General features: G+C 45.6%; 22 non-coding genes and 51 pseudogenes across 22 annotated transcripts; all 73 read left to right on the top strand.

Annotated features, from left to right (window-relative positions):
- The first annotated feature begins 2,443 nt into the window (after positions 1 to 2,443).
- Positions 2,444 to 2,562, top strand: LOC136769197 (5S ribosomal RNA). The gene has a single exon (XR_010822155.1). It is a non-coding gene; the product is annotated as a 5S ribosomal RNA (ribosomal RNA).
- Positions 2,563 to 2,802: 240 nt separating this feature from the next.
- Positions 2,803 to 2,921, top strand: LOC136769472 (uncharacterized; annotated as a pseudogene).
- A 212-nt stretch (positions 2,922 to 3,133) lies between these two features.
- LOC136768898 (uncharacterized) lies at positions 3,134 to 3,252 on the top strand (annotated as a pseudogene).
- Positions 3,253 to 3,476: 224 nt separating this feature from the next.
- LOC136769326 (5S ribosomal RNA) lies at positions 3,477 to 3,595 on the top strand. The gene has a single exon (XR_010822259.1). It is a non-coding gene; the product is annotated as a 5S ribosomal RNA (ribosomal RNA).
- A 210-nt stretch (positions 3,596 to 3,805) lies between these two features.
- Positions 3,806 to 3,924, top strand: LOC136769350 (5S ribosomal RNA). The gene has a single exon (XR_010822261.1). It is a non-coding gene; the product is annotated as a 5S ribosomal RNA (ribosomal RNA).
- A 240-nt stretch (positions 3,925 to 4,164) lies between these two features.
- On the top strand, positions 4,165 to 4,284 carry LOC136768928 (uncharacterized; annotated as a pseudogene).
- A 210-nt stretch (positions 4,285 to 4,494) lies between these two features.
- LOC136768901 (uncharacterized) lies at positions 4,495 to 4,613 on the top strand (annotated as a pseudogene).
- Positions 4,614 to 4,837: 224 nt separating this feature from the next.
- LOC136769337 (5S ribosomal RNA) lies at positions 4,838 to 4,956 on the top strand. Its single transcript, XR_010822260.1, has one exon. It is a non-coding gene; the product is annotated as a 5S ribosomal RNA (ribosomal RNA).
- Positions 4,957 to 5,166: 210 nt separating this feature from the next.
- LOC136768902 (uncharacterized) lies at positions 5,167 to 5,285 on the top strand (annotated as a pseudogene).
- Positions 5,286 to 5,509: 224 nt separating this feature from the next.
- On the top strand, positions 5,510 to 5,628 carry LOC136768940 (uncharacterized; annotated as a pseudogene).
- A 215-nt stretch (positions 5,629 to 5,843) lies between these two features.
- On the top strand, positions 5,844 to 5,962 carry LOC136769092 (5S ribosomal RNA). The gene has a single exon (XR_010822072.1). It is a non-coding gene; the product is annotated as a 5S ribosomal RNA (ribosomal RNA).
- A 220-nt stretch (positions 5,963 to 6,182) lies between these two features.
- On the top strand, positions 6,183 to 6,301 carry LOC136769449 (uncharacterized; annotated as a pseudogene).
- Positions 6,302 to 6,856: 555 nt separating this feature from the next.
- Positions 6,857 to 6,975, top strand: LOC136769324 (uncharacterized; annotated as a pseudogene).
- Positions 6,976 to 7,194: 219 nt separating this feature from the next.
- LOC136769105 (5S ribosomal RNA) lies at positions 7,195 to 7,312 on the top strand. The gene has a single exon (XR_010822085.1). It is a non-coding gene; the product is annotated as a 5S ribosomal RNA (ribosomal RNA).
- A 216-nt stretch (positions 7,313 to 7,528) lies between these two features.
- Positions 7,529 to 7,647, top strand: LOC136769065 (uncharacterized; annotated as a pseudogene).
- Positions 7,648 to 7,871: 224 nt separating this feature from the next.
- Positions 7,872 to 7,990, top strand: LOC136769036 (uncharacterized; annotated as a pseudogene).
- A 215-nt stretch (positions 7,991 to 8,205) lies between these two features.
- Positions 8,206 to 8,324, top strand: LOC136769606 (uncharacterized; annotated as a pseudogene).
- Positions 8,325 to 8,540: 216 nt separating this feature from the next.
- Positions 8,541 to 8,659, top strand: LOC136769076 (uncharacterized; annotated as a pseudogene).
- Positions 8,660 to 8,878: 219 nt separating this feature from the next.
- Positions 8,879 to 8,996, top strand: LOC136769291 (5S ribosomal RNA). Its single transcript, XR_010822246.1, has one exon. It is a non-coding gene; the product is annotated as a 5S ribosomal RNA (ribosomal RNA).
- Positions 8,997 to 9,551: 555 nt separating this feature from the next.
- LOC136769463 (uncharacterized) lies at positions 9,552 to 9,670 on the top strand (annotated as a pseudogene).
- A 219-nt stretch (positions 9,671 to 9,889) lies between these two features.
- LOC136769285 (5S ribosomal RNA) lies at positions 9,890 to 10,007 on the top strand. Its single transcript, XR_010822240.1, has one exon. It is a non-coding gene; the product is annotated as a 5S ribosomal RNA (ribosomal RNA).
- Positions 10,008 to 10,223: 216 nt separating this feature from the next.
- Positions 10,224 to 10,342, top strand: LOC136769038 (uncharacterized; annotated as a pseudogene).
- Positions 10,343 to 10,561: 219 nt separating this feature from the next.
- LOC136769216 (5S ribosomal RNA) lies at positions 10,562 to 10,680 on the top strand. The gene has a single exon (XR_010822174.1). It is a non-coding gene; the product is annotated as a 5S ribosomal RNA (ribosomal RNA).
- A 211-nt stretch (positions 10,681 to 10,891) lies between these two features.
- LOC136768890 (uncharacterized) lies at positions 10,892 to 11,010 on the top strand (annotated as a pseudogene).
- A 224-nt stretch (positions 11,011 to 11,234) lies between these two features.
- LOC136769563 (uncharacterized) lies at positions 11,235 to 11,353 on the top strand (annotated as a pseudogene).
- A 215-nt stretch (positions 11,354 to 11,568) lies between these two features.
- Positions 11,569 to 11,687, top strand: LOC136769021 (uncharacterized; annotated as a pseudogene).
- A 221-nt stretch (positions 11,688 to 11,908) lies between these two features.
- Positions 11,909 to 12,027, top strand: LOC136769424 (uncharacterized; annotated as a pseudogene).
- Positions 12,028 to 12,246: 219 nt separating this feature from the next.
- Positions 12,247 to 12,364, top strand: LOC136769305 (uncharacterized; annotated as a pseudogene).
- A 216-nt stretch (positions 12,365 to 12,580) lies between these two features.
- LOC136769039 (uncharacterized) lies at positions 12,581 to 12,699 on the top strand (annotated as a pseudogene).
- Positions 12,700 to 12,919: 220 nt separating this feature from the next.
- LOC136769673 (uncharacterized) lies at positions 12,920 to 13,038 on the top strand (annotated as a pseudogene).
- Positions 13,039 to 13,262: 224 nt separating this feature from the next.
- Positions 13,263 to 13,381, top strand: LOC136769525 (5S ribosomal RNA). The gene has a single exon (XR_010822278.1). It is a non-coding gene; the product is annotated as a 5S ribosomal RNA (ribosomal RNA).
- A 221-nt stretch (positions 13,382 to 13,602) lies between these two features.
- LOC136769680 (uncharacterized) lies at positions 13,603 to 13,721 on the top strand (annotated as a pseudogene).
- Positions 13,722 to 13,931: 210 nt separating this feature from the next.
- On the top strand, positions 13,932 to 14,050 carry LOC136768891 (uncharacterized; annotated as a pseudogene).
- A 224-nt stretch (positions 14,051 to 14,274) lies between these two features.
- On the top strand, positions 14,275 to 14,393 carry LOC136769564 (uncharacterized; annotated as a pseudogene).
- A 215-nt stretch (positions 14,394 to 14,608) lies between these two features.
- LOC136769022 (uncharacterized) lies at positions 14,609 to 14,727 on the top strand (annotated as a pseudogene).
- Positions 14,728 to 14,948: 221 nt separating this feature from the next.
- On the top strand, positions 14,949 to 15,067 carry LOC136769273 (5S ribosomal RNA). The gene has a single exon (XR_010822229.1). It is a non-coding gene; the product is annotated as a 5S ribosomal RNA (ribosomal RNA).
- A 219-nt stretch (positions 15,068 to 15,286) lies between these two features.
- LOC136768929 (uncharacterized) lies at positions 15,287 to 15,405 on the top strand (annotated as a pseudogene).
- Positions 15,406 to 15,629: 224 nt separating this feature from the next.
- Positions 15,630 to 15,748, top strand: LOC136769537 (5S ribosomal RNA). The gene has a single exon (XR_010822279.1). It is a non-coding gene; the product is annotated as a 5S ribosomal RNA (ribosomal RNA).
- A 221-nt stretch (positions 15,749 to 15,969) lies between these two features.
- On the top strand, positions 15,970 to 16,088 carry LOC136769681 (uncharacterized; annotated as a pseudogene).
- Positions 16,089 to 16,309: 221 nt separating this feature from the next.
- Positions 16,310 to 16,428, top strand: LOC136769228 (5S ribosomal RNA). The gene has a single exon (XR_010822186.1). It is a non-coding gene; the product is annotated as a 5S ribosomal RNA (ribosomal RNA).
- A 221-nt stretch (positions 16,429 to 16,649) lies between these two features.
- On the top strand, positions 16,650 to 16,767 carry LOC136769378 (uncharacterized; annotated as a pseudogene).
- Positions 16,768 to 16,983: 216 nt separating this feature from the next.
- Positions 16,984 to 17,102, top strand: LOC136769055 (uncharacterized; annotated as a pseudogene).
- Positions 17,103 to 17,322: 220 nt separating this feature from the next.
- On the top strand, positions 17,323 to 17,441 carry LOC136768931 (uncharacterized; annotated as a pseudogene).
- Positions 17,442 to 17,662: 221 nt separating this feature from the next.
- Positions 17,663 to 17,781, top strand: LOC136769296 (5S ribosomal RNA). The gene has a single exon (XR_010822251.1). It is a non-coding gene; the product is annotated as a 5S ribosomal RNA (ribosomal RNA).
- Positions 17,782 to 18,001: 220 nt separating this feature from the next.
- LOC136769390 (uncharacterized) lies at positions 18,002 to 18,119 on the top strand (annotated as a pseudogene).
- A 216-nt stretch (positions 18,120 to 18,335) lies between these two features.
- Positions 18,336 to 18,454, top strand: LOC136769040 (uncharacterized; annotated as a pseudogene).
- Positions 18,455 to 18,674: 220 nt separating this feature from the next.
- LOC136769602 (uncharacterized) lies at positions 18,675 to 18,793 on the top strand (annotated as a pseudogene).
- Positions 18,794 to 19,018: 225 nt separating this feature from the next.
- On the top strand, positions 19,019 to 19,137 carry LOC136769230 (5S ribosomal RNA). The gene has a single exon (XR_010822188.1). It is a non-coding gene; the product is annotated as a 5S ribosomal RNA (ribosomal RNA).
- A 221-nt stretch (positions 19,138 to 19,358) lies between these two features.
- LOC136769682 (uncharacterized) lies at positions 19,359 to 19,477 on the top strand (annotated as a pseudogene).
- A 221-nt stretch (positions 19,478 to 19,698) lies between these two features.
- Positions 19,699 to 19,817, top strand: LOC136769229 (5S ribosomal RNA). Its single transcript, XR_010822187.1, has one exon. It is a non-coding gene; the product is annotated as a 5S ribosomal RNA (ribosomal RNA).
- A 221-nt stretch (positions 19,818 to 20,038) lies between these two features.
- Positions 20,039 to 20,156, top strand: LOC136769379 (uncharacterized; annotated as a pseudogene).
- A 216-nt stretch (positions 20,157 to 20,372) lies between these two features.
- On the top strand, positions 20,373 to 20,491 carry LOC136769041 (uncharacterized; annotated as a pseudogene).
- Positions 20,492 to 20,711: 220 nt separating this feature from the next.
- Positions 20,712 to 20,830, top strand: LOC136769683 (uncharacterized; annotated as a pseudogene).
- A 222-nt stretch (positions 20,831 to 21,052) lies between these two features.
- Positions 21,053 to 21,171, top strand: LOC136769297 (5S ribosomal RNA). The gene has a single exon (XR_010822252.1). It is a non-coding gene; the product is annotated as a 5S ribosomal RNA (ribosomal RNA).
- Positions 21,172 to 21,391: 220 nt separating this feature from the next.
- LOC136769300 (5S ribosomal RNA) lies at positions 21,392 to 21,509 on the top strand. Its single transcript, XR_010822255.1, has one exon. It is a non-coding gene; the product is annotated as a 5S ribosomal RNA (ribosomal RNA).
- A 216-nt stretch (positions 21,510 to 21,725) lies between these two features.
- LOC136769042 (uncharacterized) lies at positions 21,726 to 21,844 on the top strand (annotated as a pseudogene).
- Positions 21,845 to 22,059: 215 nt separating this feature from the next.
- LOC136769405 (uncharacterized) lies at positions 22,060 to 22,178 on the top strand (annotated as a pseudogene).
- A 212-nt stretch (positions 22,179 to 22,390) lies between these two features.
- LOC136768997 (uncharacterized) lies at positions 22,391 to 22,509 on the top strand (annotated as a pseudogene).
- A 225-nt stretch (positions 22,510 to 22,734) lies between these two features.
- LOC136768923 (uncharacterized) lies at positions 22,735 to 22,853 on the top strand (annotated as a pseudogene).
- A 217-nt stretch (positions 22,854 to 23,070) lies between these two features.
- On the top strand, positions 23,071 to 23,189 carry LOC136769346 (uncharacterized; annotated as a pseudogene).
- Positions 23,190 to 23,398: 209 nt separating this feature from the next.
- On the top strand, positions 23,399 to 23,517 carry LOC136768932 (uncharacterized; annotated as a pseudogene).
- Positions 23,518 to 23,741: 224 nt separating this feature from the next.
- Positions 23,742 to 23,860, top strand: LOC136769258 (5S ribosomal RNA). Its single transcript, XR_010822215.1, has one exon. It is a non-coding gene; the product is annotated as a 5S ribosomal RNA (ribosomal RNA).
- Positions 23,861 to 24,404: 544 nt separating this feature from the next.
- LOC136769186 (5S ribosomal RNA) lies at positions 24,405 to 24,523 on the top strand. The gene has a single exon (XR_010822144.1). It is a non-coding gene; the product is annotated as a 5S ribosomal RNA (ribosomal RNA).
- Positions 24,524 to 24,739: 216 nt separating this feature from the next.
- LOC136769020 (uncharacterized) lies at positions 24,740 to 24,858 on the top strand (annotated as a pseudogene).
- Positions 24,859 to 25,084: 226 nt separating this feature from the next.
- On the top strand, positions 25,085 to 25,203 carry LOC136769505 (uncharacterized; annotated as a pseudogene).
- A 210-nt stretch (positions 25,204 to 25,413) lies between these two features.
- Positions 25,414 to 25,532, top strand: LOC136769607 (uncharacterized; annotated as a pseudogene).
- A 209-nt stretch (positions 25,533 to 25,741) lies between these two features.
- LOC136768917 (uncharacterized) lies at positions 25,742 to 25,860 on the top strand (annotated as a pseudogene).
- Positions 25,861 to 26,081: 221 nt separating this feature from the next.
- LOC136769329 (uncharacterized) lies at positions 26,082 to 26,200 on the top strand (annotated as a pseudogene).
- A 220-nt stretch (positions 26,201 to 26,420) lies between these two features.
- On the top strand, positions 26,421 to 26,538 carry LOC136769265 (5S ribosomal RNA). Its single transcript, XR_010822222.1, has one exon. It is a non-coding gene; the product is annotated as a 5S ribosomal RNA (ribosomal RNA).
- Positions 26,539 to 26,757: 219 nt separating this feature from the next.
- Positions 26,758 to 26,876, top strand: LOC136769237 (5S ribosomal RNA). Its single transcript, XR_010822194.1, has one exon. It is a non-coding gene; the product is annotated as a 5S ribosomal RNA (ribosomal RNA).
- Positions 26,877 to 27,086: 210 nt separating this feature from the next.
- On the top strand, positions 27,087 to 27,205 carry LOC136769365 (uncharacterized; annotated as a pseudogene).
- A 215-nt stretch (positions 27,206 to 27,420) lies between these two features.
- Positions 27,421 to 27,539, top strand: LOC136769023 (uncharacterized; annotated as a pseudogene).
- Positions 27,540 to 27,760: 221 nt separating this feature from the next.
- On the top strand, positions 27,761 to 27,879 carry LOC136769056 (uncharacterized; annotated as a pseudogene).
- The last annotated feature ends 47 nt before the right edge of the window (positions 27,880 to 27,926 follow it).

Here is a 27,926-nt window from a genome sequence, read left to right on the forward strand (position 1 = left end):
CTATGTCTATTGTCTAAATGTCTATTTATTTATTGATGTATTCATTTATTTATTTCAACATGTATTGATTCATTGATGATTTTCTCTGTGTATTCATTTTTAATTCTGGCATGGATTATCCTGCATACAAAAGCAAAGGCCCGGGACAGTGCGAGCATGACTTATACAGCGCAGTGCAATCATGGTCGCTGCTTGACATCGTCCTGCAAATAAAAAAACATTGGCTGGATGTCAAGTCACACATTGCCGGGCCAGACCTCGAACCCGGATCCTCCGGATCATCACCCTGCTGCTCTCCAGCTGAGCTACTCCGGCAACGGAACATCGGCGCGGAAGGGTGCTATTAACTGTGCGCTGTTTCTGCCGTCACTCATCTCCTGCAATGCCGTGTTTATGTGAGAGCTGTGACGCGCTGTAGCAGCAACTACAGGTTTACTACATCTCATCTCCTCTGGGGTTTCAGTGTTTGTGAGACGGTGACACTAAACGCTGAAGTATAATGTCGGCCAATAAGCGCACTGGACACCGCCCACTGGCTGTGATTGACACAGCGGGCTTGTATGACGTCATTCACTGCTACAATGATCGAGCGCAGAAATACACCGTGGTCGTGCAAAAATGCTTTTTCTACTCTTGCGGTTTTTATTTTACACTACAGGAATAAATAACTAAACCAATATTAAATACATAGATACATGTCCTATTTCGTGGTTTCGGACTTCTATTCAACTATGGATGACGACGAGCTGGACAGAGTTGTTTCTGAACTACATCGTAATCATCCCACTTCTGGCTACAGAATGATGCCGGGTCACCTGAAATCACGGCCTGTTCAGATTCAGAGTAAGTGCATTGTAAACCAGTGAGCATTGTGTTTGGATGATTGTATAGGCATGCAAAAAGGAATATAACTTTTTTCTTTGTTTGTTTGTTCAGGGAGATAATATAATTACTAATGTATTCAAGGATTACATAAACCGAGAGAAACCAGAAGAACCTCACCAGTATTCACACAGCACAGAGTAACAACAACAACAATAATAATCTTTATTGTATAGCACCTTTAATTACACATTACAAAGTGAATCACAAGAAAACACTCAAAGAACAAGGACAATTCAATTAAATATCAAAACAACAACAAAATCAGTAAATACGTATACAACAAGAAGACGTCAGACAATGAAAGGCATGGTATAAGTTTTCAGCTTTAAAACTAAGCACCACACAATGTAGAAATGATTAAAATAAGAAACAATAATGGATCTGCAGCGCATATACTGTACATCATTCTATACTTGACTTTACAAAGCTTGTCTAAATTTTAAAATCCCAAACCTGTAAATGCTGTATTGCCTCTCCCAAGGTGGTATGTCAGTTGTGAACCCTGTCTCTGTCTCATCCATAGCATTTCGAGTACAGGAATCCTTACGAAGAGTTGACCCAGGAGGAACTCTGATGCGGGCTCTATCAATGAACACAATAAGGCGGCGGAAATACTCTGTGGATGGAAACCACAAACTTATAAAGTACTAGATTACGAGTTCATTTGTCACACTTGTAGACTCTGTATTTAACTCCAATTATTCATACCTTGACATAATCACAAATATTTTTTTATTTCAATTATGAATTACACACCATTCCCCTCAAATGAGACATGATTCATAATGTCATAAAGTGTCTGGGTTAACACAACCATTAAAATGAGACCTATGAATGATTTATTGTGTGCAGTGTCTGGTTTAATACCACTCTTTATTATACAGGTGGCGCATAGTCGTTCATGGTGGGATTGATGGCTTCAGCAGGCTGATTGTATACCTTAAAGCTGCCACCAACAACCGAGCCTCAGCTGTTCTTGAACATTTCATGACGGCTGTGGATGAGTGTGGCTTGCCTTCCCGGGTGAGATCTGACAAAGGTGGGGAAAATGTGGACGCGGCACACTTTATGGTAAACAGTAGAGGAGAGAACAGAAGTTCTGGGCGCAGTGTGCACAATCGGAGGTAAATTCAAAGTAGTATCACACAAGATGGATGTTTCTTCTGTGTTATCTGTTGAACTGTATTCTAGATTGAACTGACTTTTAATGCAAGAAGATGTAATTATCAAACAGTAAAATAAAGCACTTATTGTTAATCACAATAGGTGGAAGGTTTACAATTGAACTTGAATTCATAAGAATTTTGGGCCCCATGAAGAGATTGCAATTTGGGCCCCCCGCTCCCCCTGAAAGTCACAGCCCCGGGTAGTCAATAATGAACTGTTCACAACACATTTAAACCAGGAGATATAATTGAAGAATTGTACACGTACCCGGCTACTTTCAACACCCTTTGCTGCACTGGTATATTTCCCTCTATTTTTCTTTTTTTTTTTTGGTGGCAGTTCCGTCAATACCCGCCAGCCTTTAAGAGACATCATGCAGCCAGGCATCTTGGCTTGCGGCCACACCATCCTGAACGCGCCTGATCTCGTCAGATCTCGGAAGCTAAACGGGGCAGGGCCTGGTCAGTACTTGGATGGGAGACCTCCTAGAAATACCAGGTGCTGCAAGCTTTTACGTCTCCTGGGTAACTTCATCGTAGCTCTTAATACTCTCTCTCTGTCTGGAGGAGATATAATTGAAGTATTGTACACGTATCCAGCTACTGTCAACACCCTTTGCTGCACTGATATTTTTCCATCCATTTTTCTTTTTTCTTTTTTTATTTTTTTTTTTTGCTGGAAGTTCCGTCAATACCCGCCAACCTTTAAGAGACATCATGCAGCCAGGCCTTTCGGCTTGTGGCCACACCGTCCTGTGGCCACACCGTCCTGAATGCGCCCGATCTCGTCAGATCTTGGAAGCTAAACGGGGCAGGGCCTGGTCAGTACTTGGATGGGAGACCTCCTAGAAATACCAGGTGCTGCAAGCTTTTTACGTCTCCTGGGTAACTTCATCGTAGCTCTTAATACTCTCTTTCTGTCTCCAGGAGATATAATTGAAGAATTGTACACGTACCCGGCTACATTCAACACCCTTTGCTGCACTGGTATATTTCCCTCTATTTTTCTTTTTTTTTTTTTTGGTGGCAGTTCCGTCAATACCCGCCAGCCTTTAAGAGACATCATGCAGCCAGGCATCTCGGCTTGCGGCCACACCATCCTGAACGCGCCCGATCTCGTCAGATCTCGGAAGCTAAACGGGGCAGGACCTGGTCAGTACATGAAAGTGAGACCTCCTGGAAATACCTAGTGCTGCAAGCTTTTACGTCTCCTGGGTAACTTTATCGTAGCTCTCAATACTCTCTCTCTGTCTGGAGGAGATATAATTGAAGTATTGTACACGTATCCAGCTACTGTCAACACCCTTTGCTGCACTGATATTTTTCCATCCATTTTTCTTTTTTCTTTTTTTCCTTTTTTTTTTTGCTGGAAGTTCCGTCAATACCCGCCAACCTTTAAGAGACATCATGCAGCCAGGCCTCTTGGCTTGCGGCCACACCGTCCTGAATGCGCCCGATCTCGTCAGATCTCGGAAGCTAAACGGGGCAGGGCCTGGTCAGTACTTGGATGGGAGACCTCCTAGAAATACCAGGTGCTGCAAGCTTTTTACGTCTCCTGGGTAACTTCATCGTAGCTCTTAATACTCTCTTTCTGTCTCCAGGAGATATAATTGAAGAATTGTACACGTACCCGGCTACTTTCAACACCCTTTGCTGCACTGGTATATTTCCCTCTATTTTTCTTTTTTTTTTTTGGTGGCAGTTCCGTCAATACCCGCCAGCCTTTAAGAGACATCATGCAGCCAGGCATCTCGGCTTGCGGCCACACCATCCTGAACGCGCCCGATCTCGTCAGATCTCGGAAGCTAAACGGGGCAGGGCCTGGTCAGTACTTGGATGGGAGACCTCCTAGAAATACCAGGTGCTGCAAGCTTTTACGTCTCCTGGGTAACTTTATCGTAGCTCTTAATACTCTCTCTCTGTCTGGAGGAGATATAATTGAAGTATTGTACACGTATCCAGCTACTGTCAACACCCTTTGCTGCACTGATATTTTTCCATCCATTTTTCTTTTTTCTTTTTTTATTTTTTTTTTTTGCTGGAAGTTCCGTCAATACCCGCCAACCTTTAAGAGACATCATGCAGCCAGGCCTTTCGGCTTGTGGCCACACCGTCCTGTGGCCACACCGTCCTGAATGTGCCCCAAGCTCGTCAGATCTTGGAAGCTAAACGGGGCAGGGCCTGGTCAGTACTTGGATGGGAGACCTCCTAGAAATACCAGGTGCTGCAAGCTTTTTACGTCTCCTGGGTAACTTCATCGTAGCTCTAATTACTCTCTTTCTGTCTCCAGGAGATATAATTGAAGAATTGTACACGTACCCGGCTACATTCAACACCCTTTGCTGCACTGGTATATTTCCCTCTATTTTTCTTTTTTTTTTTTGGTGGCAGTTCCGTCAATACCCGCCAGCCTTTAAGAGACATCATGCAGCCAGGCATCTCGGCTTGCGGCCACACCATCCTGAACGCGCCCGATCTCGTCAGATCTCGGAAGCTAAACGGGGCAGGACCTGGTCAGTACATGAAAGTGAGACCTCCTGGAAATACCTAGTGCTGCAAGCTTTTACGTCTCTTGGGTAACTTTATCGTAGCTCTCAATACTCTCTCTCTGTCTGGAGGAGATATAATTGAAGTATTGTACACGTATCCAGCTACTGTCAACACCCTTTGCTGCACTGATATTTTTCCATCCATTTTTCTTTTTTCTTTTTTTCTTTTTTTTTTTTGCTGGAAGTTCCGTCAATACCCGCCAACCTTTAAGAGACATCATGCAGCCAGGCCTCTTGGCTTGCGGCCACACCGTCCTGAATGCGCCCGATCTCGTCAGATCTCGGAAGCTAAACGGGGCAGGGCCTGGTCAGTACTTGGATGGGAGACCTCCTAGAAATACCAGGTGCTGCAAGCTTTTTACGTCTCCTGGGTAACTTCATCGTAGCTCTTAATACTCTCTTTCTGTCTCCAGGAGATATAATTGAAGAATTGTACACGTACCCGGCTACTTTCAACACCCTTTGCTGCACTGGTATATTTCCCTCTATTTTTCTTTTTTTTTTTTGGTGGCAGTTCCGTCAATACCCGCCAGCCTTTAAGAGACATCATGCAGCCAGGCATCTCGGCTTGCGGCCACACCATCCTGAACGCGCCCGATCTCGTCAGATCTCGGAAGCTAAACGGGGCAGGACCTGGTCAGTACATGAAAGTGAGACCTCCTGGAAATACCTAGTGCTGCAAGCTTTTACGTCTCCTGGGTAACTTTATCGTAGCTCTCAATACTCTCTCTCTGTCTGGAGGAGATATAATTGAAGTATTGTACACGTATCCAGCTACTGTCAACACCCTTTGCTGCACTGATATTTTTCCATCCATTTTTCTTTTTTCTTTTTTTCTTTTTTTTTTTTGCTGGAAGTTCCGTCAATACCCGCCAACCTTTAAGAGACATCATGCAGCCAGGCATCTCGGCTTGCGGCCACACCATCCTGAACTCGCCCGATCTCGACAGATCTTGGAAGCTAAACGGGGCAGGACCTGGTCAGTACATGAATGTGAGACCTCCTGGAAATACCTGGTGCTGCAAGCTTTTACGTCTCCTGGGTAACTTTATCGTAGCTCTTAAAACTCTCTATCTGTCTGGAGGAGATATAATTGAAGTATTGTACACGTACCCAGCTACTGTAAACACCCTTTGCTGCACTGATATTTTTCCATCCATTTTTCTTTTTTTTTTTTTTTTTTGCTGGAAGTTCCGTCAATACCCGCCAACCTTTAAGAGACATCATGCAGCCAGGCCTCTTGGATTGCGGCCACACTGTCCTGAATGCACCCGATCTCATCAGATCTCGGAAGCTAAACGGGGCAGGGCCTGGTCAGTACTTGGATGGGAGACCTCCTAGAAATACCAGGTGCTGCAAGCCTTTTACGTCTCCTGGGTAACTTCATCGTAGCTCTTAATACTCTCTTTCTGTCTCCAGGAGATATAATTGAAGAATTGTACACGTACCCGGCTACTTTCAACACCCTTTCCTGCACTGATATTTTTCCCTCCATTTTTCTATTTTTTTTTTTTTTTTTTTTGCTGGAAATTCCGTCAATACCCGCCAGCCTTTAAGAGACATCATGCAGCCAGACATCTCGGCTTGCGGCCACACCGTCCTGAACGCGCCCGATCTCGTCAGATCTCGGAAGCAAAACGGGGCAGGACCTGGTCAGTACTTGAATGTGAGACCTCCTGGAAATACCTGGTGCTGCAAGCTTTTACGTCTCCTGGGTAACTTTATCGTAGCTCTTAATACTCTCTATCTGTCTGGAGGAGATATAATTGAAGAATTGTACACGTACCCGGCTACCTTCAACACGCTTTGCTGCACTGATATTTTTCCCTCCATTTTTCTTTTTTCTTTTGTTTTTTCCTGGAAGTTCCATCAATACCCTCCAGCCTTTAAGAGACATCATGCAGCCAGGCCTCTTGGCTTGAGGCCACACCGTCCTGAAGACGCAAGATCTCGTCAGATCTCGGAAGAAAAACTGGGCAGGGCCTCGTCAGTAATTGGATGGGTGACCTCCTGGAAATACCAGGTGCTGAAAGCTTTTTACATTTCCTGGGTAACTTCAGCGTAGCTCTTAATACTCTCATTCAGTCTGGAGGAGATATAATTGAAGAATTATACATGTACCCGGCTACTTTCAACACCCTATCCTGCACTGATATTTTTCCCTCCATTTTTCTATTTATTTATTTTTTATTTTTTGCTGGAAGTTCTGTCAATACCCGCCAGCCTTTAAGAGACATCATGCAGCCAGGCCTCTTGGCTTGTGGCCACACCGTCCTGAACACGCCCGATCTCGTCAGATCTCGGAAGCTAAACGGGGCAGGGCCTCGTCAGTACTTGGATGGGAGACCTCCTGGAAATACCTGGTGCTGCAAGCTTTTTACGTCTCCTGGGAAACTTCATCGTAGCTCTTAATACTCTCTATCTGTCTGGAGGAGATATAATTGAAGTATTGTACACGTACCCGGCTACTTTCAACAGCCTTTGCTGCACTGATATTTTTCCCTCCATTTTCCATTTTTTTTTTTTTTTTTTTTGCTGGAAGTTCCGTCAATACCCGCCAGCCTTTAAGAGACATCATGCAGCCAGGCCTCTTGGCTTGCGGCCACACCGTCCTGAACGCGCCCGATCTCATCAGATCTCGGAAGCTAACGGGGCAGGGCCTGGTCAGTACTTGGATGGGTGACCTCCTGGAAATACCAGGTGCTGCAAGCTTTTTACGTCTCCTGGGTAACTTCATCATAGCTCTTAATACTCTCTTTCATTCTGTAGGAGATATTATTGAAGAATTGTACACGTACCCGGCTACTTTCAAAACCCTTTGCTGCACTGATATTTTTCCCTCCATTTTTCTTTTTTCTTTTTTTTTTTGCTGGAAGTTCCGTCAATACCCGCCAGCCTTAAAGAGACATCATGCAGCCAGGCATCTCGGCTTGCGGCCACACCATCCTGAACGCGCTTGATCTCGTGAGATCTCGGAAGCTAAACGAGGCAGGACCTGGTCAGTACATGAATGTGAGACCTCCTGGAAATGCCTAGTGCTGCAAGCTTTTACGTCTCCTGGGTAACTTTATCGTAGCTCTTAATACTCTCTCTCTGTCTGGAGGAGATATAATTGAAGTATTGTACACGTATCCAGCTACTGTCAACACCCTTTGCTGCACTGATATTTTTCCATCCATTTTTCTTTTTTCTTTTTTTATATTTTTTTTTTGCTGGAAGTTCCGTCAATACCCGCCAACCTTTAAGAGACATCATGCAGCCAGGCATCTCGGCTTGCGGCCACAACATCCTGAACTCGCCCGATCTCGACAGATCTTGGAAGCTAAACGGGGCAGGACCTGGTCAGTACATGAATGTGAGACCTCCTGGAAATACCTGGTGCTGCAAGCTTTTACGTCTCCTGGGTAACTTTATCGTAGCTCTTAATACTCTCTATCTGTCTGGAGGAGATATAATTGAAGTATTGTACACGTACCCAGCTACTGTAAACACCCTTTGCTGCACTGATATTTTTCCATCCATTTTTCTTTTTTTTTTTTTTTTTTGCTGGAAGTTCCGTCAATACCCGCCAACCTTTAAGAGACATCATGCAGCCAGGCCTCTTGGATTGCGGCCACACTGTCCTGAATGCACCCGATCTCATCAGATCTCGGAAACTAAACGGGGCAGGGTGTGGTCAGTACTTGGATGGGAGACCTCCTAGAAATACCAGGTGCTGCAAGCCCTTTACGTCTCCTGGGTAACTTCATCGTAGCTCTTAATACTCTCTTTCTGTCTCCAGGAGATATAATTGAAGAATTGTACACGTACCCGGCTACCTTCAACACGCTTTGCTGCACTGATATGTTTCCCTCCATTTTTCTTTTTTCTTTTGTTTTTTGCTGGAAGTTCCATCAATACCCTCCAGCCTTTAAGAGACATCATGCAGCCAGGCCTCTTGGCTTGAGACCACACCGTCCTGAAGACGCAAGATCTCGTCAGATCTCGGAAGAAAAACTGGGCAGGGCCTGGTCAGTAATTGGATGGGTGACCTCCTGGAAATACCAGGTGCTGAAAGCTTTTTACATCTCCTGGGTAACTTCAGCGTAGCTCCTAATACTCTCTATCTGTCTGGAGGAGATATAATTGAAGTATTGTACACGTACCCGGCTACTTTCAACAGCCTTTGCTGCACTGATATTTTTCCGTCCATTTTCCATTTTTTTTTTTTTTTTTTTTGCTGGAAGTTCTGTCAATACCCGCCAGCCTTTAAGAGACATCATGCTGCCAGGCTTCTTGGCTTGCGGCCACACCGTCCTGAACGCGCCCGATCTCATCAGATCTCGGAAGCTAACGTGGCAGGGCCTGGTCAGTACTTGGATGGGTGACCTCCTGGAAATACCAGGTGCTGCAAGCTTTTTACGTCTCCTGGGTAACTTCATCATAGCTCTTAATACTCTCTTTCAGTCTGTAGGAGATATTATTGAAGAATTGTACACGTACCCGGCTACTTTCAAAACCCTTTGCTGCACTGATATTTTTCCCTCCATTTTTCTTTTTTCTTTTTTTTTTTGCTGGAAGTTCCGTCAATACCCGCCAACCTTTAAGAGACATCATGCAGCCAGGCATCTTGGCTTGCGGCCACACCATCCTGAACTCGCCCGATCTCGACAGATCTTGGAAGCTAAACGGGGCAATACCTGGTCAGTACATGAATGTGAGACCTCCTGGAAATACCTGGTGCTGCAAGCTTTTACGTCTCCTGGGTAACTTTATCGTAGCTCTTAAAACTCTCTATCTGTCTGGAGGAGATATAATTGAAGTATTGTACACGTACCCGGCTACTTTCAACACCCTTTCCTGCACTGATATTTTTCCCTCCATTTTTCTATTTTTTTTTTTTTTTTTTTTTGCTGGAAGTTCCGTCAATACCCGCCAACCTTTAAGAGACATCATGCAGCCAGGCCTCTTGGATTGCGGCCACACCGTCCTGAACACGCCCGATCTCGTCAGATCTCGGAAGCTAAACGGGGCAGGGCCTCGTCAGTACTTGGATGGGAGACCTACTGGAAATACCTGGTGCTGCAAGCTTTTTACGTCTCCTGGGAAACTTCATCGTAGCTCTTAATACTCTCTATCTGTCTGGAGGAGATATAATTGAAGCATTGTACACGTACCCGGCTACTTTTAACAGCCTTTGCTGCACTGATATTTTTCCCTCCATTTTCCATTTTTTTTTTTTTTTTTTTTTCTGGAAGTTCCGTCAATACCCGCCAGCCTTTAAGAGACATCATGCAGCCAGGCCTCTTGGCTTGCGGCCACACCGTCCTGAACGCGCCCGATCTCATCAGATCTCGGAAGCTAACGGGGCAGGGCCTGGTCAGTACTTGAATGGGTGACCTCCTGGAAATACCAGGTGCTGCAAGTTTTTTACGTCTCCTGGGTAACTTCATCATAACTCTTAATACTCTCTTTCAGTCTGTAGGAGATATTATTGAAGAATTGTACACGTACCCGGCTACTTTCAAAACCCTTTGCTGCACTGATATTTATCCCTCAATTTTTCTTTTTTCTTTTTTTTTTTGTTGGAAGTTCCGTCAATACCCGCCAGCCTTAAAGAGACATCATGCAGCCGGTCCTCTCGGCTTTCGGCCACACCGTCCTGAATGCGCATGATATCGTCAGATCTCGGAAGCTAAACGGGGCAGGACCTGGTCAGTACTTGAATGTGAGACCTCCTGGAAATACCAGGTGCTGCAAGCTTTTACGTCTCCTGGGTAACTTTATCGTAGCTCTTAATACTCTCTTTCAGTCTGCAGGAGATATAATTGAAGAATTGTACACGTACCCGGCTACTTTCAACACCCTTTCCTGCACTGATATTTTTCCCTCCATTTTTCTATTTTTTTTTTTTTTTTTTTTGCTGGAAGTTCCGTCAATACCCGCCAACTTTTATGAGACATCATGCAGCCAGGCCTTTTGGCTTGTGGCCACACCGTCCTGAATGCGCCCGATCTCGTCAGATCTCGGAAGCTAAACTGGGCAGGGCCTGGTCAGTACTTGGATGGGAGACCTCCTAGAAATACCAGGTGCTGCAAGCTTTTTACGTCTCCTGGGTAACTTCATCGTAGCTCTTAATACTCTCTTTCTGTCTCCAGGAGATATAATTGAAGAATTGTACACGTACCCGGCTACTTTCAACACCCTTTGCTGCACTGGTATATTTCCCTCTATTTTTCTTTTTTTTTTTTTGCTGGCAGTTCCGTTAATACCCGCCAGCCTTTAAGAGACATCATGCAGCCAGGCATCTCGGCTTGCGGCCACACCATCCTGAACGCGCCCGATCTCGTGAGATCTCGGAAGCTAAACGGGGCAGGACCTGGTCAGTACATGAATGTGAGACCTCCTGGAAATACCTAGTGCTGCAAGCTTTTACGTCTCCTGGGTAACTTTATCGTAGCTCTTAATACTCTCTTTCTGTCTGGAGGAGATATAATTGAAGTATTGTACACGTATCCAGTTACTGTCAACACCCTTTGCTGCACTGATATTTTTCCATCCATTTTTCTTTTTTCTTTTTTTATATTTTTTTATTGCTGGAAGTTCCGTCAATACCCGCCAACCTTTAAGAGACATCATGCAGCCAGGCATCTCGGCTTGCGGCCACACCATCCTGAACTCGCCCGATCTCGTCAGATCTTGGAAGCTAAACGGGGCAGGACCTGGTCAGTACTTGAATGTGAGACCTCCTGGAAATACCTGGTGCTGCAAGCTTTTACGTCTCCTGGGTAACTTTATCGTAGCTCTTAATACTCTCTATCTGTCTGGAGGAGATATAATTGAAGAATTGTACACGTACCCGGCTACCTTCAACACGCTTTGCTGCACTGATATTTTTCCCTCCATTTTTCTTTTTTCTTTTATTTATTCCTGGAAGTTCCATCAATACCCTCCAGCCTTTAAGAGACATCATGCAGCCAGGCCTCTTGGCTTGAGGCCACACCGTCCTGAAGACGCAAGATCTCGTCAGATCTCGGAAGAAAAACTGGGCAGGGCCTGGTCAGTAATTGGATGGGTGACCTCCTGGAAATACCAGGTGCTGAAAGCTTTTTACATCTCCTGGGTAACTTCAGCGTAGCTCTTAATACTCTCATTCAGTCTGGAGGAGATATAATTGAAGAATTGTACATGTACCCGGCTACTTTCAACACCCTGTCCTGCACTGATATTTTTCCCTCCATTTTTCTATTTATTTATTTTTTATTTTTTGCTGGAAGTTCCGTCAATACCCGCCAGCCTTTAAGAGACATCATGCAGCCCGGCCTCTTGGCTTGCGGCCACACCGTCCTGAACACGCCAGATCTCGTCAGATCTCGGAAGCTAAACGGGGCAGGGCCTCGTCAGTACTTGGATGGGAGACCTCCTGGAAATACCTGGTGCTGCAAGCTTTTTACGTCTCCTGGGAAACTTCATCGTAGCTCTTAATACTCTCTAACAGTCTGGAGGAGATATAATTGAAGTATTGTACACGTACCCGGCTACTTTCAACAGCCTTTGCTGCACTGATATTTTTCCCTCCATTTTCCATTTTTTTTTTTTTTTTTTTTTTTGGAAGTTCCGTCAATATCCGCCAGCCTTTAAGAGACATCATTTAGCCAGGCCTCTTGGCTTGCGGCCACACCGCCCTGAACGCGCCCGATCTCATCAGATCTCAGAAGCTAACGGGGCAGGGCCTGGTCAGTACTTGGATGGGTGACCTCCTGGAAATACCAGGTGCTGCAAGTTTTTTACGTCTCCTGGGTAACTTCATCATAACTCTTAATACTCTCTTTCAGTCTGTAGGAGATATTATTGAAAAATTGTACACGTACCCGGCTACTTTCAAAACCCGTTGCTGCACTGATATTTTTCCCTCCATTTTTCTTTTTTCTTTTTTTTTTTGCTGGAAGTTCCGTCAATACCCGCCAGCCTTAAAGAGACATCATGCAGCCGGGCCTCTCGGCTTTCGGCCACACCGTCCTGAATGCGCATGATATCGTCAGATCTCGGAAGCTAAACGGGGCAGGACCTGGTCAGTACTTGAATGTGAGACCTCCTGGAAATACCAGGTGCTGCAAGCTTTTACGTCTCCTGGGTAACTTTATCGTATCTCTTAATACTCTCTTTCAGTCTGCAGGAGATATAATTGAAGAATTGTACACGTACCCGGCTACTTTCAACACCCTTTCCTGCACTGATATTTTTCCCTCCATTTTTCTATTTTTTTTTTTTTTTTTTTTTGCTGGAAGTTCCGTCAATACCCGCCAGCCTTTAAGAGACATCATGCAGCCAGGCATCTTGGCTTGTGGCCACACCATCCTGAACGCGCCCGATCTCGTCAGATCTCGGAAGCTAAACGGGGCAGGACCTGGTCAGTACATGAATGTGAGACCTCCTGGAAATACCTAGTGCTGCAAGCTTTTACGTCTCCTGGGTAACTTTATCGTAGCTCTTATTACTCTCTCTCTGTCTGGAGGAGATATAATTGAAGTATTGTATACGTATCCAGCTACTGTCAACACCCTTTGCTGCACTGATATTTTTCCATCCATTTTTCTTTTTTCTTTTTTTCTTTTTATTTTTTGCTGGAAGTTCCGTCAATACCCGCCAACCTTTAAGAGACATCATGCAGCCAGGCCTTTCGGCTTGTGGCCACACCGTCCTGAATGCGCCCGATCTCGTCAGATCTCGGAAGCTAAACGGGGCAGGGCCTGGTCAGTACTTGGATGGGAGACCTCCTAGAAATACCAGGTGCTGCAAGCTTTTTACGTCTCCTGGGTAACTTCATCGTAGCTCTTAATACTCTCTTTCTGTCTCCAGGAGATATAATTGAAGAATTGTACACGTACCCGGCTACTTTCAACACCCTTTCCTGCACTGATATTTTTCCCTCCATTTTTCTATTTTTTTTTTTTTTTTTTTTTGCTGGAAGTTCCGTCAATACCCGCCAACCTTTAAGAGACATCATGCAGCCAGGCCTTTCGGCTTGTGGCCACACCGTCCTGAACGCGCCCGATCTCGTCAGATCTCGGAAGCTAAACGGGGCAGGACCTGGTCAGTACATGAATGTGAGACCTCCTGGAAGTACCTGGTGCTGCTAGCTTTTACGTCTCCTGGGTAACTTTATCGTAGCTCTTAATACTCTCTATCTGTCTGGAGGAGATATAATTGAAGTATTGTACACGTACCCAGCTACTGTCAACACCCTTTGCTGCACTGGTATATTTCCCTCTATTTTTCTTTTTTTTTTTTTGCTGGCAGTTCCGTCAATACCCGCCAGCCTTTAAGAGACATCATGCAGCCAGGCATCTCGGCTTGCGGCCACACCATCCTGAACGCGCCCGATCTCGTGAGATCTCGGAAGCTAAACGGGGCAGGACCTGGTCAGTACATGAATGTGAGACCTCCTGGAAATACCTAGTGCTGCAAGCTTTTACGTCTCCTGGGTAACTTTATCGTAGCTCTTAATACTCTCTCTCTGTCTGGAGGAGATATAATTGAAGTATTGTACACGTATCCAGTTACTGTCAACACCCTTTGCTGCACTGATATTTTTCCATCCATTTTTCTTTTTTCTTTTTTTATATTTTTTTATTGCTGGAAGTTCCGTCAATACCCGCCAACCTTTAAGAGACATCATGCAGCCAGGCATCTCGGCTTGCGGCCACACCATCCTGAACTCGCCCGATCTCGTCAGATCTTGGAAGCTAAACGGGGCAGGACCTGGTCAGTACTTGAATGTGAGACCTCCTGGAAATACCTGGTGCTGCAAGCTTTTACGTCTCCTGGGTAACTTTATCGTAGCTCTTAATACTCTCTATCTGTCTGGAGGAGATATAATTGAAGAATTGTACACGTACCCGGCTACCTTCAACACGCTTTGCTGCACTGATATTTTTCCCTCCATTTTTCTTTTTTCTTTTATTTATTCCTGGAAGTTCCATCAATACCCTCCAGCCTTTAAAAGACATCATGCAGCCAGGCCTCTTGGCTTGAGGCCACACCGTCCTGAAGACGCAAGATCTCGTCAGATCTCGGAAGAAAAACTGGGCAGGGCCTGGTCAGTAATTGGATGGGTGACCTCCTGGAAATACCAGGTGCTGAAAGCTTTTTACATCTCCTGGGTAACTTCAGCGTAGCTCTTAATACTCTCATTCAGTCTGGAGGAGATATAATTGAAGAATTGTACATGTACCCGGCTACTTTCAACACCCTGTCCTGCACTGATATTTTTCCCTCCATTTTTCTATTTATTTATTTTTTATTTTTTGCTGGAAGTTCCGTCAATACCCGCCAGCCTTTAAGAGACATCATGCAGCCCGGCCTCTTGGCTTGCGGCCACACCGTCCTGAACACGCCCGATCTCGTCAGATCTCGGAAGCTAAACGGGGCAGGGCCTCGTCAGTACTTGGATGGGAGACCTCCTGGAAATACCTGGTGCTGCAAGCTTTTTACGTCTCCTGGGAAACTTCATCGTAGCTCTTAATACTCTCTATCTGTCTGCAGGAGATATAATTGAAGTATTGTACACGTACCCGGCTACTTTCAACAGCCTTTGCTGCACTGATATTTTTCCCTCCATTTTCCATTTTTTTTTTTTTTTTTTTTTCTGGAAGTTCCGTCAATACCCGCCAGCCTTTAAGAGACATCATGCAGCCAGGCCTCTTGGCTTGCGGCCACACCGTCCTGAATGCGCATGATATCGTCAGATCTCGGAAGCTAAACGGGGCAGGACCTGGTCAGTACTTGAATGTGAGACCTCCTGGAAATACCAGGTGCTGCAAGCTTTTACGTCTCCTGGGTAACTTTATCGTAGCTCTTAATACTCTCTTTCAGTCTGCAGGAGATATAATTGAAGAATTGTACACGTATCCAGCTACTGTCAACACCCTTTGCTGCACTGATATTTTTCCATCCATTTTTCTTTTTTCTTTTTTTCTTTTTATTTTTTGCTGGAAGTTCCGTCAATACCCGCCAACCTTTAAGAGACATCATGCAGCCAGGCCTTTCGGCTTGTGGCCACACCGTCCTGAATGCGCCCGATCTCGTCAGATCTCGGAAGCTAAACGGGGCAGGGCCTGGTCAGTACTTGGATGGGAGACCTCCTAGAAATACCAGGTGCTGCAAGCTTTTTACGTCTCCTGGGTAACTTCATCGTAGCTCTTAATACTCTCTTTCTGTCTCCAGGAGATATAATTGAAGAATTGTACACGTACCCGGCTACTTTCAACACCCTTTCCTGCACTGATATTTTTCCCTCCATTTTTCTATTTTTTTTTTTTTTTTTTTTTGCTGGAAGTTCCGTCAATACCCGCCAACCTTTAAGAGACATCATGCAGCCAGGCCTTTCGGCTTGTGGCCACACCGTCCTGAACGCGCCCGATCTCGTCAGATCTCGGAAGCTAAACGGGGCAGGACCTGGTCAGTACATGAATGTGAGACCTCCTGGAAGTACCTGGTGCTGCTAGCTTTTACGTCTCCTGGGTAACTTTATCGTAGCTCTTAATACTCTCTATCTGTCTGGAGGAGATATAATTGAAGTATTGTACACGTACCCAGCTACTGTCAACACCCTTTGCTGCACTGATATTTTTCCATCCATTTTTCTTTTTTTTTTTTTTTATTCTTTTTGCTGGAAGTTCCGTCAATACCCGCCAACCTTTAAGAGACATCATGCAGCCAGGCCTCTCGGCTTGCGGCCACACCGTCCTGAATGCGCCCGATCGCGTAAGATCTCGGAAGCTAAACGGGGCAGGACCTGGTCAGTACTTGGATGGGAGACCTCCTGGAAATACCTGGTGCTGCAAGCTTTTTACGTCTCCTGGGAAACTTCATCGTAGCTCTTAATACTCTCTATCTGTCTGGAGGAGATATAATTGAAGTATTGTACACGTACCCGGCTACTTTCAACATCCTTTGCTGCACTGATATTTTTCCCTCCATTTTCCATTTTTTTTTTTTTTTTTTTTTTGCTGGAAGTTCCGTCAATACCCGCCAGTCTTTAAGAGACATCATGCAGCCAGGCCTCTTGGCTTGCGGCCACACCGTCCTGAACGCGCCCGATCTTATCAGATCTCGGAAGCTAACGGGGCAGGGCCTGGTCAGTACTTGGATGGGTGACCTCTTGGAAATACCGGGTGCTGCAAGCTTTTTACGTCTCCTGGGTAACTTCATCATAGCTCTTAATACTCTCTTTCAGTCTGTAGGAGATATTATTGAAGAATTGTACACGTACCCGGCTACTTTCAAAACCCTTTGCTGCACTGATATTTTTCCCTCCATTTTTCTTTTTTCTTTTTTTTTTTGCTGGAAGTTCCGTCAATACCCGCCAGCCTTAAAGAGACATCATGCAGCCGGGCCTCTTGGCTTTCGGCCACACCGTCCTGAACGCGCATGATATCGTCAGATCTCGGAAGCTAAACGGGGCAGGACCTGGTCAGTACTTGAATGTGAGACCTCCTGGAAATACCAGGTGCTGCAAGCTTTTACGTCTCCTGGGTAACTTTATCGTAGCTCTTAATACTCTCTCTCAGTCTGCAGGAGATATAATTGAAGAATTGTACACGTACCCGGCTACTTTCAACACCCTTTCCTGCACTGAAATTTTTCCCTCCATTTTTCTATTTATTTTTTTTTTTTTTTTTGCTGGAAGTTCCGTCAATACCCGCCAACCTTTAAGAGACATCATGCAGCCAGGCCTTTCGGCTTGTGGCCACACCGTCCTGAACGCGCCCGATCTCGTCAGATCTCGGAAGCTAAACGGGGCAGGACCTGGTCAGTACATGAACGTGAGACCTCCTGGAAGTACCTGGTGCTGCTAGCTTTTACGTCTCCTGGGTAACTTTATCGTAGCTCTTAATACTCTCTATCTGTCTGGAGGAGATATAATTGAAGTATTGTACACGTACCCAGCTACTGTCAACACCCTTTGCTGCACTGATATTTTTCCATCCATTTTTCTTTTTTTTTTTTTTTTTTCTTTTTGCTGGAAGTTCCGTCAATACCCGCCAACCTTTAAGAGACATCATGCAGCCAGGCCTCTCGGCTTGCGGCCACACCGTCCTGAATGTGCCCGATCGCGTAAGATCTCGGAAGCTAAACGGGGCAGGACCTGGTCAGTACTTGGATGGGAGACCTCCTGGAAATACCTGGTGCTGCAAGCTTTTTACGTCTCCTGGGAAACTTCATCGTAGCTCTTAATACTCTCTATCTGTCTGGAGGAGATATAATTGAACTATTGTACACGTACCCGGCTACTTTCAACAGCCTTTGCTGCACTGATATTTTTCCCTCCATTTTCCATTTTTTTTTTTTTTTTTTTTTGCTGGAAGTTCCGTCAATACCCGCCAGTCTTTAAGAGACATCATGCAGCCAGGCCTCTTGGCTTGCGGCCACACCGTCCTGAACGTGCCCGATCTTATCAGATCTCGGAAGCTAACGGGGCAGGGCCTGGTCAGTACTTGGATGGGTGACCTCCTGGAAATACCAGGTGCTGCAAGCTTTTTACGTCTCCTGGGTAACTTCATCATAGCTCTTAATACTCTCTTTCAGTCAGTAGGAGATATTATTGAAGAATTGTACACGTACCCGGCTACTTTCAAAACCCTTTGCTGCACTGATATTTTTCCCTCCATTTTTCTTTTTTCTTTTTTTTTTTGCTGGAAGTTCCGTCAATACCCGCCAGCCTTAAAGAGACATCATGCAGCCGGGCCTCTTGGCTTTCGGCCACACCGTCCTGAATGCGCATGATATCGTCAGATCTCGGAAGCTAAACGGGGCAGGACCTGGTCAGTACTTGAATGTGAGACCTCCTGGAAATACCAGGTGCTGCAAGCTTTTACGTCTCCTGGGTAACTTTATCGTAGCTCTTAATACTCTCTCTCAGTCTGCAGGAGATATAATTGAAGAATTGTACACGTACCCGGCTACTTTCAACACACTTTCCTGCACTGATATTTTTCCCTCCATTTTTCTATTTTTTTTTTTTTTTTTTTTTGCTGGAAGTTCCGTCAATACCCGCCAACCTTTAAGAGACATCATGCAGCCAGGCCTTTCGGCTTGTGGCCACACCGTCCTGAATGCAACTGATCTCGTCAGATCTCGGAAGCTGAACGGGGCAGGGTCTGGTCAGTACTTGGATGGGAGACCTCCTAGAAATACCAGGTGCTGCAAGCTTTTTACGTCTCCTGGGTAACTTCATCGTAGCTCTTATTACTCTCTCTCTGTCTGGAGGAGATATAATTGAAGTATTGTACACGTATCCAGCTACTGTCAACACCCTTTGCTGCACTGATATTTTTCCATCCATTTTTCTTTTTTCTTTTTTTCTTTTTATTTTTTGCTGGAAGTTCCGTCAATACCCGCCAACCTTTAAGAGACATCATGCAGCCAGGCCTTTCGGCTTGTGGCCACACCGTCCTGAATGCGCCTGATCTCGTCAGATCTCGGAAGCTAAACGGGGCAGGGCCTGGTCAGTACTTGGATGGGAGACCTCCTAGAAATACCAGGTGCTGCAAGCTTTTTACGTCTCCTGGGTAACTTCATCGTAGCTCTTAATACTCTCTTTCTGTCTCCAGGAGATATAATTGAAGAATTGTACACGTACCCGGCTACTTTCAACACCCTTTCCTGCACTGATATTTTTCCCTCCATTTTTCTATTTTTTTTTTTTTTTTTTTTTGCTGGAAGTTCCGTCAATACCCGCCAACCTTTAAGAGACATCATGCAGCCAGGCCTTTCGGCTTGTGGCCACACCGTCCTGAACGCGCCCGATCTCGTCAGATCTCGGAAGCTAAACGGGGCAGGACCTGGTCAGTACATGAATGTGAGACCTCCTGGAAGTACCTGGTGCTGCTAGCTTTTACGTCTCCTGGGTAACTTTATCGTAGCTCTTAATACTCTCTATCTGTCTGGAGGAGATATAATTGAAGTATTGTACACGTACCCAGCTACTGTCAACACCCTTTGCTGCACTGATATTTTTCCATCCATTTTTCTTTTTTTTTTTTTTTATTCTTTTTGCTGGAAGTTCCGTCAATACCCGCCAACCTTTAAGAGACATCATGCAGCCAGGCCTCTCGGCTTGCGGCCACACCGTCCTGAATGCGCCCGATCGCGTAAGATCTCGGAAGCTAAACGGGGCAGGACCTGGTCAGTACTTGGATGGGAGACCTCCTGGAAATACCTGGTGCTGCAAGCTTTTTACGTCTCCTGGGAAACTTCATCGTAGCTCTTAATACTCTCTATCTGTCTGGAGGAGATATAATTGAAGTATTGTACACGTACCCGGCTACTTTCAACAGCCTTTGCTGCACTGATATTTTTCCCTCCATTTTCCATTTTTTTTTTTTTTTTTTTTTTGCTGGAAGTTCCGTCAATACCCGCCAGTCTTTAAGAGACATCATGCAGCCAGGCCTCTTGGCTTGCGGCCACACCGTCCTGAACGCGCCCGATCTTATCAGATCTCGGAAGCTAACGGGGCAGGGCCTGGTCAGTACTTGGATGGGTGACCTCTTGGAAATACCGGGTGCTGCAAGCTTTTTACGTCTCCTGGGTAACTTCATCATAGCTCTTAATACTCTCTTTCAGTCTGTAGGAGATATTATTGAAGAATTGTACACGTACCCGGCTACTTTCAAAACCCTTTGCTGCACTGATATTTTTCCCTCCATTTTTCTTTTTTCTTTTTTTTTTTGCTGGAAGTTCCGTCAATACCCGCCAGCCTTAAAGAGACATCATGCAGCCGGGCCTCTTGGCTTTCGGCCACACCGTCCTGAATGCGCATGATATCGTCAGATCTCGGAAGCTAAACGGGGCAGGACCTGGTCAGTACTTGAATGTGAGACCTCCTGGAAATACCAGGTGCTGCAAGCTTTTACGTCTCCTGGGTAACTTTATCGTAGCTCTTAATACTCTCTCTCAGTCTGCAGGAGATATAATTGAAGAATTGTACACGTACCCGGCTACTTTCAACACCCTTTCCTGCACTGAAATTTTTCCCTCCATTTTTCTATTTATTTATTTTTTTTTTTTTGCTGGAAGTTCCGTCAATACCCGCCAACCTTTAAGAGACATCATGCAGCCAGGCCTTTCGGCTTGTGGCCACACCGTCCTGAACGCGCCCGATCTCGTCAGATCTCGGAAGCTAAACGGGGCAGGACCTGGTCAGTACATGAATGTGAGACCTCCTGGAAGTACCTGGTGCTGCTAGCTTTTACGTCTCCTGGGTAACTTTATCGTAGCTCTTAATACTCTCTATCTGTCTGGAGGAGATATAATTGAAGTATTGTACACGTACCCAGCTACTGTCAACACCCTTTGCTGCACTGATATTTTTCCATCCATTTTTCTTTTTTTTTTTTTTTTTTTTTTTTTGCTGGAAGTTCCGTCAATACCCGCCAACCTTTAAGAGACATCATGCAGCCAGGCCTCTCGGCTTGCGGCCACACCGTCCTGAATGTGCCCGATCGCGTAAGATCTCGGAAGCTAAACGGGGCAGGACCTGGTCAGTACTTGGATGGGAGACCTCCTGGAAATACCTGGTGCTGCAAGCTTTTTACGTCTCCTGGGAAACTTCATCGTAGCTCTTAATACTCTCTATCTGTCTGGAGGAGATATAATTGAACTATTGTACACGTACCCGGCTACTTTCAACAGCCTTTGCTGCACTGATATTTTTCCCTCCATTTTCCATTTTTTTTTTTTTTTTTTTTTGCTGGAAGTTCCGTCAATACCCGCCAGTCTTTAAGAGACATCATGCAGCCAGGCCTCTTGGCTTGCGGCCACACCGTCCTGAACGCGCCCGATCTTATCAGATCTCGGAAGCTAACGGGGCAGGGCCTGGTCAGTACTTGGATGGGTGACCTCCTGGAAATACCAGGTGCTGCAAGCTTTTTACGTCTCCTGGGTAACTTCATCATAGCTCTTAATACTCTCTTTCAGTCAGTAGGAGATATTATTGAAGAATTGTACACGTACCCGGCTACTTTCAAAACCCTTTGCTGCACTGATATTTTTCCCTCCATTTTTCTTTTTTCTTTTTTTTTTTGCTGGAAGTTACGTCAATACCCGCCAGCCTTAATGAGACATCATGCAGCCGGGCCTCTTGGCTTTCGGCCACACCGTCCTGAATGCGCATGATATCGTCAGATCTCGGAAGCTAAACGGGGCAGGACCTGGTCAGTACTTGAATGTGAGACCTCCTGGAAATACCAGGTGCTGCAAGCTTTTACGTCTCCTGGGTAACTTTATCGTAGCTCTTAATACTCTCTCTCAGTCTGCAGGAGATATAATTGAAGAATTGTACACGTACCCAGCTACTGTCAACACCTTTTGCTGCACTGATATTATTCCATCCATTTTTCTTTTTTTTTTTTTTTTTTTTTGGAAGTACCGTCAATACCCGCCAACCTTTAAGAGACATCATGCAGACAGGCCTCTCGGCTTGTGGCCACACTGTCCTGAATGCGCGCGATCTCGTCTGATCTCGGAAGCTAAACGGGGCAGGGCCTGGTCAGTACTTTGATGGGAGACCTCCTAGAAATACCAGGTGCTGCAAGCTTTTTACGTCTCCTGGGTAACTTCATCGTAGCTCTTAATACTCTCTTTCAGTCTGCAGGAGATATAATTGAAGAATTGTACATGTACCCGGCTACTTTCAACACCCTTTGCTGCACTGATATTTTTCCATCCATTTTTCTTTTTTTTTTTTTTGCTGGAAGTTCCGTCAATACCCGCCAACCTTTAAGAGACATCATGCAGCCAGGCCTCTCGGCTTGCGGACACAAAGTCCTGAACGCGCCCGATCTCGTCAGATCTCGGAAACTAAACGGGGCAGGGCCTGGTCAGTACTTCGATGGGAGACCTCCTAGAAATACCAGGTGCTGCCAGCTTTTTACGTCTCCTGGGTAACTTCATCGTAGCTCTTAATACTCTCTCTCTGTCTGGAGGAGATATAATTGAAGTATTGTACACGTATCCAGCTACTGTCAACACCCTTTGCTGCACTGATATTTTTCCATCCATTTTTCTTTTTTCTTTTTTTATATTTTTTTTTTGCTGGAAGTTCCGTCAATACCCGCCAACCTTTAAGAGACATCATGCAGCCAGGCATCTCGGCTTGCGGCCACACCGTCCTGAAGACGCAAGATCTCGTCAGATCTCGGAAGAAAAACTGGGCAGGGCCTGGTCAGTAATTGGATGGGTGACCTCCTGGAAATACCAGGTGCTGAAAGCTTTTTACATCTCCTGGGTAACTTCAGCGTAGCTCTTAATACTCTCATTCAGTCTGGAGGAGATATAATTGAAGAATTGTACATGTACCCGGCTACTTTCAACAGCCTTTGCTGCACTGATATTTTTCCATCCATTTTTCTTTTTTTTTTTTTTTTTTTGCTGGAAGTTCCGTCAATACCCGCCAACCTTTAAGAGACATCATGCAGCCAGGCCTTTCGGCTTGTGGCCACACCGTCCTGAATGCGCCCGATCTCGTCAGATCTCGGAAGCTAAACGGGGCAGGGCCTGGTCAGTACTTGGATGGGAGAACTCCTAGAAATACCAGGTGCTGCAAGCTTTTTACGTCTCCTGGGTAACTTCATCGTAGCTCTTAATACTCTCTTTCTGTCTCCAGGAGATATAATTGAAGAATTGTACACGTACCCGGCTACTTTCAACACCCTTTGCTGCACTGGTATATTTCCCTCTATTTTTCTTTTTTTTTTTGCTGGCAGTTCCGTCAATACCCGCCAGCCTTTAAGAGACATCATGCAGCCAGGCCTTTCGGCTTGTGGCCACACCGTCCTGAACGCGCCCGATCTCGTCAGATCTCGGAAGCTAAACGGGGCAGGACCTGGTCAGTACATGAACGTGAGACCTCCTGGAAGTACCTGGTGCTGCTAGCTTTTACGTCTCCTGGGTAACTTCATCGTAGCTCTTAATACTCTCTCTCTGTCTGGAGGAGATATAATTGAAGTATTGTACACGTATCCAGCTACTGTCAACACCCTTTGCTGCACTGATATTTTTCCATCCATTTTTCTTTTTTCTTTTTTTCTTTTTTTTTTTTGCTGGAAGTTCCGTCAATACCCGCCAACCTTTAAGAGACATCATGCAGCCAGGCCTTTCGGCTTGTGGCCACACCGTCCTGAATGCGTCCGATCTCGTCAGATCTCGGAAGCTAAACGGGGCAGGGCCTGGTCAGTACTTGGATGGGAGACCTCCTAGAAATACCAGGTGCTGCAAGCTTTTTACGTCTCCAGGGTAACTTCATCATAGCTCTTAATACTCTCTTTCAGTCTGTAGGAGATATTATTGAAGAATTGTACACGTACCCGGCTACTTTCAAAACCTTTTGCTGCACTGATATTTTTCCCTCCATTTTTCTTTTTTCTTTTTTTTTTTGCTGGATGTTCCGTCAATACCCGCCAGCCTTAAAGAGACATCATGCAGCTGGGCCTCTCGGCTTTCGGCCACACAGTCCTGAATGCGCATGATATCGTCAGATCTCGGAAGCTAAACGGGGCAGGACCTGGTCAGTACTTGAATGTGAGACCTCCTGGAAATACCAGGTGCTGCAAGCTTTTACGTCTCCTGGGTAACTTTATCGTAGCTCTTAATACTCTCTTTCAGTCTGCAGGAGATATAATTGAAGAATTGTACACGTACCCGGCTACTTTCAACACCCTTTGCTGCACTGGTATATTTCCCTCTATTTTTCTTTTTTTTTTTTGCTGGCAGTTCCGTCAATACCCGCCAGCCTTTAAGAGACATCATGCAGCCAGGCATCTCGGCTTGCGGCCACACCGTCCTGAATGCGCCCGATCTCGTCAGATCTCGGAAGCTAAACGGGGCAGGGCCTGGTCAGTACTTGGATGGGAGACCTACTAGAAATACCAGGTGCTGCAAGCTTTTTACGTCTCCTGGGTAACTTCATCATAGCTCTTAATACTCTCTTTCAGTCTGTAGGAGATATTATTGAAGAATTGTACACGTACCCGGCTACTTTCAAAACCTTTTGCTGCACTGATATTTTTCCCTCCATTTTTCTTTTTTCTTTTTTTTTTTGCTGGAAGTTCCGTCAATACCCGCCAGCCTTAAAGAGACATCATGCAGCTGGGCCTCTCGGCTTTCGGCCACACCGTCCTGAATGCGCATGATATCGTCAGATCTCGGAAGCTAAACGGGGCAGGGTCTGGTCAGTACTTGGATGGCTGACCTCCTAGAAATACCAGGTGCTGCAAGCTTTTTACGTCTCCTGGGTTACTTCATCGTAGCTCTTAATACTCTCTTTCTGTCTGCAGGAGATATAATTGAAGAATTGTACACGTACCCGGCTACTTTCAAAACCCATTACTGCACTGATATTTTTCCCTCCATTTTTCTTTTTCTTTTTTTTTTTTTTTTTTTTTTGCTGGAAGTTCCGTCAATACCCGAAAGCCATTAAGAGACATCATGCAGCCAGGCCTCTCGGCTTGCGGCTACATTGTCCTGAACGCGCCTGATCTCGTTAGATCTCGGAAGCTAAACGGGGCAGGGCCTGATCAGTACTTGGATGGGAGACCTCCAGGAAATACCTGGTGCTGCAAGCTTTATACGTCTCCTGGGAAACTTCATCGTAGCTCTTAATACTCTCTATCTGTCTGGAGGTGTTATAATTGAGAAATTGTACACGTACCCGGCTACTTTCATCAGCCTTTGCTGCACTGGTATTTTTCCCTCTATTTTTTTTTTTTTTTTTTGCTGGCAGTTCCGTCAATACCCGCCAGCCTTTAAGAGACATCTTGCAGCCAGGCGTCTCGGCTTGCGGCCACACCATCCTGAACGCGCCCGATCTCGTCAGATCTCGGAAGCTAAACGGGGCAGGACCTGGTCAGTACTTGGATGGGAGATCTTCTGGAAATATTAGGTGCTGCCAACTTTTTACGTCTCCTGGGAAACTTCATCGTAGCTCTTAATACTCTCTTTCTGTCTGGAGAATATATAATTGAAGAATTGTACACGTACCCGGCTACTTTCAAAACCCTTTGCTGCACTGGTATTTTTCCCTCTATTTTTCTTTTTTTTTTTGCTGGCAGTTCCGTTGATACCCGCCAGCCTTTAAGAGACATCATGCAGCCAGGCCTCTTGGCTTGAGGCCACACCGTCCTGAAGACGCAAGATCTCGTCAGATCTCGGAAGAAAAACTGGGCAGGGCCTGGTCAGTAATTGGATGGGTGACCTCCTGGAAATACCAGGTGCTGCAAGCTTTTTACATCTCCTGGGTAACTTCAGCGTAGCTCTTAATACTCTCATTCAGTCTGGAGGAGATATAATTGAAGAATTGTACATGTACCCGGCTACTTTCAACACCCTGTCCTGCACTGATATTTTTCCCTCCATTTTTCTATTTATTTATTTTTTATTTTTTGCTGGAAGTTCCGTCAATACCCGCCAGCCTTTAAGAGACATCATGCAGCCAGGCCTCTTGGCTTGTGGACACACCGTCCTGAACACGCCCGATCTCGTCAGATCTCGGTAGCTAAACGGGGCAGGGCCTGGTCAGTACTTGGATGGGAGACCACCTGGAAATACCTGGTGCTGCAAGCTTTTTACGTCTCCTGGGAAACTTCATCGTAGCTCTTAATACTCTCTATCTGTCTGGAGGAGATATAATTGAAGTATTGTACACGTACCCGGCTACTTTCAACAGCCTTTGCTGCACTGATATTTTTCCCTCCATTTTCCATTTTTTTTTTTTTTTTTTTTTGCTGGAAGTTCCGTCAATACCCGCCAGCCTTTAAGAGACATCATGCATCCAGGCCTCTTGGCTTGCGGCCACACCGTCCTGAACGCGCCCGATCTCATCAGATCTCGGAAGCTAAAGGGGCAGGGCCTGGTCAGTACTTGGATGGGTGACCTCCTGGAAATACCAGGTGCTGCAAGCTTTTTACGTCTCCTGGGTAACTTCATCATAGCTCTTAATACTCTCTTTCAGTCTGCAGGAGATATAATTGAAGAATTGTACACGTACCCGGCTACTTTCATCACCCTTTCCTGCACTGATATTTTTCCCTTCATTTTTCTATTTTTTTTTTTTTTTTTTTGCTGGAAGTTCCGTCAATACCCGCCAACCTTTAAGAGACATCATGCAGCCAGGCCTTTTGGCTTGTGGCCACACCGTCCTGAATGCGCCCGATCTCGTCAGATCTCGGAAGCTAAACGGGGCAGGGCCTGGTCAGTACTTGGATGGGAGACCTCCTAGAAATAACAGGTGCTGCAAGCTTTTTACGTCTCCTGGGTAACTTCATCGTAGCTCTTAATACTCTCTTTCTGTCTCCAGGAGATATAATTGAAGAATTGTACACGTACCCGGCTACTTTCAACACCCTTTGCTGCACTGGTATATTTCCCTCTATTTTTCTTTTTTTTTTTTGCTGGCAGTTCCGTCAATACCCGCCAGCCTTTAAGAGACATCATGAAGCCAGACATCTCGGCTTGCGGCCACACCGTCCTGAACGCGCCCGATCTCGTCAGATCTCGGAAGCTAAACGGGGCAGGACCTGGTCAGTACTTGAATGTGAGACCTCCTGGAAATACCTGGTGCTGCAAGCTTTTACGTCTCCTGGGTAACTTTATTGTAGCTCTTAATACTCTCTATCTGTCTGGAGGAGATATAATTGAAGTATTGTACACGTACCCAGCTACTGCCAACACCATTTGCTGCACTGATATTTTTCCATCCATTTTTCTTTTTTTTTTTTTTTTTTGCTGGAAGTTCCATCAATACCCTCCAGCCTTTAAGAGACATCATGCAGCCAGGCCTCTTGGCTTGAGGCCACACCGTCCTGAAGACGCAAGATCTCGTCAGATCTCGGAAGAAAAACTGGGCAGGGCCTGGTCAGTAATTGGATGGGTGACCTCCTGGAAATACCAGGTGCTGAAAGCTTTTTACATCTCCTGGGTAACTTCAGCGTAGCTCTTAATACTCTCATTCAGTCTGGAGGAGATATAATTGAAGAATTGTACATGTACACGGCTACTTTCAACACCCTGTCCTGCACTGATATTTTTCCCTCCATTTTTCAATTTATTTATTTTTTATTTTTTGCTGGAAGTTCCGTCAATACCCGCCAGCCTTAAAGAGACATCATGCAGCCGGGCCTCTCGGCTTTCGGCCACACCGTCCTGAACGCGCATGATATCGTCAGATCTCGGAAGCTAAACGGGGCAGGACCTGGTCAGTACTTGAATGTGAGACCTCCTGGAAATACCAGGTGCTGCAAGCTTTTACGTCTCCTGGGTAGCTTTATCGTAGCTCTTAATACTCTCTTTC

This window comes from Amia ocellicauda, chromosome 14 (genome assembly GCF_036373705.1).
Source record: "Amia ocellicauda isolate fAmiCal2 chromosome 14, fAmiCal2.hap1, whole genome shotgun sequence".
Lineage (NCBI taxonomy): Eukaryota > Metazoa > Chordata > Actinopteri > Amiiformes > Amiidae > Amia > Amia ocellicauda.